Genomic DNA, 4,165 nt, shown 5'->3' on the forward strand with positions numbered 1-4,165 from the left:
GCCCGGGTGGCCTCGTGTGTACCGGGAAGGGGCGGGGCTAGTGTGGCCTTGACAACCATTAGGTTGTCTCCGCCTGGGCGGTGCGGCGACTACATTTCCCAGAGGGCATCGCGCGGCGCAGGTCGGGGAGGAGGGGGGCGGAAGGAAGCGCCTCGGGTCCAGTGCGCAGGCGTGAGTCCCCTCTGGTTATATAAGGGAGGCTTTGGTGCTGCTCGTTCTTTTGCGTTTTCGGCGCTGTCTCTTCTTCACTTGGGCTCCTCTGTTTCTCCTCCCATGTCGTCCCATCCCGGCAACCAGGGTTTACTACTGTATGTGGTGAGTTGAAACCTCGCTTCGAGATCTCTATGCCTCTTTTTCGCTTTTTTGTGCCGTCGCCCCTACCGGTGGCCCCCTCTCCTCGTGGCTCCCTCTGCTCTGACTCTAAATAGGCCTCAGCGCCTTTGGGGAGATCAGTTAGAGCTGGAAAAGCCCGCACCTTGTGCTTGGGCCTGAGGAGTCCTCGGCTGGTGTAAATGATGACTTCACTTTTTTCCCCATCAGATCGACAATGCTGATGTCTTTGAATACTTGCCAGTTAGTTCTGAGACACCGGCCTCAAAAGGCGCGCTGCCACGTTCTCTAACGACTGTGGGAAGATGGCGCTTGATGACCTTTCTTTGTTGGTTCGCAGGTTTGCGCGATCACAGCGTACAGAATGGATCTTGGAGGAAGGGGTCCCTGCTGGGCCTTCAAGGAAACCACGTGTAGACATGAACAACCTTCAGTCTCCTGACCTCTGGAGTAAGCATTTGTCTTTTGGCCTATTGTAGGAAATGCCTGCTCTGAGGAACCTCTTAGTTTGCTAGGCGAGCTTGGAGGAAAAGAAAAGATGATTAAGGGCAGCCAATTAGCATATTTTAGTTACTAGGTTTTCTTTGAGGTGTTCTGGGTGCTTGGTTTTATTATAATTCACAAAAACATACCTATTAGACTTATTACAAAGTGCAATAAGTGAATTATCTCTTGAAAGTGAATAGGTGTTAATTTTTAAATGTCTTTATTATGCTCCTTAAGGCACATTTTCAGATGCCATTCCTTCACTTGTTTCTTAATAAACAGCTTTCTTTTATACTTAAGTTTCCAAGTGGATGGATAATGTGATGACATTTTTAAAAAATTTTTATTGGTGTAGAGTTGCTTTACAATGTTGTGTTAGTTTCTGCTGTACAGCAAAGTGAATCAGTTACATGTATACATATATCCCCTCTTTTTTAGATTTCCTTCCCATTTAGGTGTGATGACATTTTTAAGGAAAGCCAAATGTGTTTCTGTTGGCCTATTTGCTTTAATTCCCAACCCCCTAACTTAACTGAGTCCAGAAATGCCGCTTAAAGGGTGGGACTTCTTGGACGAAGTGTTCCTTAAACCTTGCTGTCCCAGAGTGTTAAGTTGCGTTTTAAGTGATAACATCTTGCATTAAAGTGTAACATCCTAACACATAGTCAAAACCCTGCAGTCACCTAAGTAAAAGCCAGCCATTTCCCCACAATTCTTGCCAGCCACGCTGGCCTCTATCAAATGTAAGCACAGAAGGCAGAGGTGTTTGTCTTAGCTACTATCTTATTGCCGAGAACAGGACACAGAAGTGCTGAAATACTGCATGAAGTCGCAGGTAGAGAAACAGATGAACCAAATCTTATTCCTAGTTCAGGGTTCTTTCTTTTTTTCTTTCTTCCTTTCTTTCTTTCTTCCTTTCTTTCTTTCTTTCTTTCTTTTCTTTCTTTTTCTTGGGTGTGCGTTGCTGCGCACGGGCTTTCTCTAGTTGGGGCAAGCGGGGGCTGCTCTTCGTTGTGGTGCTCAGGCTCTAGGTGTGTGGGCTTCAGTGGTTGTGGCACAAGGGCTCAGTAGGTGTGGCACATGGGCTTAGTTGCTCCACGACATGTGGGATCTTCCTGAACCAGGGCTCGAACCCATGTCCCCTGCATTGGCAGGCAGATTCTTAACTACTGCACCACCAGGGAAGTCCCCAGGGTTCTTTCTGTAGAGGCGAAAAGCTTACTGCTGGCATAAATGATGACTGAACTTTTTTCCCCGACAGATCGACCATGTTGATCTAACTTCTCTAAGCCAGTTTCTGTCTGATATGCCAGCTTGAGCATCTCCTCTGTCCCCCACTCCTTTGGGTATCTAGCTGACTGGTGGTCATGTTTCTGTTTTCATCTCAGGTTCACTGTTGGCAGAAAGCAGACTTTGAATGGACCATGATGGATCCAGGATTGGGAGAGAATTGGTAAGTCACGTCCATTAGCTGCTTTTCTTTTAAAGAGGTTATCCCCATTGTTTTCTACTTTCTGTGACTCATATGGCCGTTGCAGCTGATGACTTAACTTTTTTCCCCATCAGATCGACCCTGTTGATCTAACTGAACTATTAGCCAGTTTTGTCTGATGCATTGGCCACAAAGATAACTTCTGTTTATGTGTTTTCCGCTTAACCACCAACAGACTACTTTCTGTGGGGGTTTTTTTTAGTGGGAATTGGGCTTGCCCTATGGGTTTTTCCCCCCTTCCATCATTCAAGTCATTTATCTTGGCTTCATCTGTTAACTTCCTACAGGACGAGAGCCCTTTGTGCGTCAGGGCGTAAGTAGGTTGATTGCAGCCTGATCTCAGCTTGGTTCAGTCTGTCCTGTAGCAGGTGAGGTTTCTGCAAATTGTTATCTAGGTGTTAACCCCTCCTTAGTAAAATGATAACTGAATGTGCTCAGGATAGAGAGGTGTTGGGTTTGCCCATTTGGGAGTAACCTGAGTACCCAGTTCCAAGTTGGGTAAAACAGGAGGGGAAAACCGTGTCCTTGGGCAGGACTGTTGACCTATTGGTACTACCAGGTCTTTCCCTAAGAAAGGGGGAGAAATTAAATGAAAAGTTAATTCTGCCTTGGCAGATAATACGAGATGAGGAGCTCCAAGTCATCTTTTGAGTTGAGATTGAAATTGGTTGTAATATTTTTGAAAGGTTGAATTCTTCACACTATTAGCTGGAGGCCAACCTCAGTTCCTTACCCCATGGGGCCAACCCATGGGGTAAGGAACTGAGGAAGATGGCTGCATCACAGTGAGCAAGCCAAGGAGACAGGCAGTCTCTATCTCCTGCCTCCTTTCTTTTTAAACAAATAACACTTTGTATCCCTAATGTCTGCTTATCCACTTTATATTTCAGATGCCCCCATTTGTCCCTAAAGTATCTTTTGCATGAGCTTCATTTGTGTTAAGTCCCTCTAGAGTCAACATAACTTTTGGTGTGGTCCTGGGTTTGTCTCCCTTATCTTTCTTTACTGTACCTAGAAAGGCTATAGATTGATGATGTACATTTTGACGTTATCAGGAACAACACAGACTTCAGTGAGGTGCCAGACTCAAGAGGTTGGAAGTCTCCTTGGTCTGGTACTTGATTCTACATCCACCTAGTTCCTGAAGTCTAGATGCTCCCACATCCCAAACAAGTAGCTGTTTATATCAGTTTACATCAGAATGAAGTCCTGATGGTGATGTATCTATTTTCTTTTAAGGAGTTTCTCAACTGTGGAGTTGGAATGCAAGGTCTCTTGGGAAAAGGTGACCCTCTTCTTCACTGAGAAAGTGTGAAGGTTCCGGTTGAATCAGTCTCCTGAGGTTGCTGTGTAACCTGAGTGTCCAGAGCTGGAAAGCCTCTGGCTGTTTTGAAGAATCAAGTATTATATTAAACTTAGGGAAAAATTTCTAACTTTGTAGCCTTCCTACTTGGAGAAAGAAAATAAAACCCTTTGAATCAAAATACGGTTGTATTTGGTTATTGGAGATAGAGACCTTGAACCAAATGATACTTGAGGTAGAAAGCTCTAGGGGCAGAGAGATCTTTTAATATTAAACTTAAAATTTTAATGTTTAAACATGGAAAGTTACAGACTAGTGACATAGGGCTAATCTGGTTTCACTTTAACTTCCCTACTCTGTCCCCAGATACTTGATCTGACTAATCTTAGGAAGATAGGATTCCATTGTGGGTTTTTTTGACTTTGTGCTTTCTAATCTGATTCCTGATGTTGACTCCAAGTCCCTTGAGTGTGTGGACCTAGTGCATCTGGTGAACAGAAAACTAGCTAGAGGGGTATTAACTTTTTTTTTTTGCTGCACACCATGGCCTGATG

The 4,165-nt window shown here is 44.6% G+C and overlaps 1 long non-coding RNA gene and 3 other non-coding genes across 4 annotated transcripts; all 4 read left to right on the forward strand.

Moving 5' to 3' along the window:
- Nucleotides 1–137: 137 nt before the first annotated feature.
- Nucleotides 138–3,803, forward strand: LOC103002584 (uncharacterized). The gene is made up of 5 exons (XR_451290.3): nucleotides 138–315; nucleotides 671–780; nucleotides 2,205–2,269; nucleotides 2,596–2,676; nucleotides 3,548–3,803. It is a non-coding gene; the product is annotated as an uncharacterized LOC103002584 (long non-coding RNA).
- On the forward strand, nucleotides 503–593 carry LOC114238291 (small nucleolar SNORD12/SNORD106). Its single transcript, XR_003623686.1, has one exon. It is a non-coding gene; the product is annotated as a small nucleolar SNORD12/SNORD106 (small nucleolar RNA).
- Nucleotides 2,040–2,130, forward strand: LOC114238290 (small nucleolar SNORD12/SNORD106). The gene has a single exon (XR_003623685.1). It is a non-coding gene; the product is annotated as a small nucleolar SNORD12/SNORD106 (small nucleolar RNA).
- On the forward strand, nucleotides 2,345–2,436 carry LOC114238286 (small nucleolar SNORD12/SNORD106). Its single transcript, XR_003623682.1, has one exon. It is a non-coding gene; the product is annotated as a small nucleolar SNORD12/SNORD106 (small nucleolar RNA).
- Nucleotides 3,804–4,165: the final 362 nt, after the last annotated feature.

Source organism: Balaenoptera acutorostrata, chromosome 15 (genome assembly GCF_949987535.1).
Source record: "Balaenoptera acutorostrata chromosome 15, mBalAcu1.1, whole genome shotgun sequence".
Lineage (NCBI taxonomy): Eukaryota > Metazoa > Chordata > Mammalia > Artiodactyla > Balaenopteridae > Balaenoptera > Balaenoptera acutorostrata.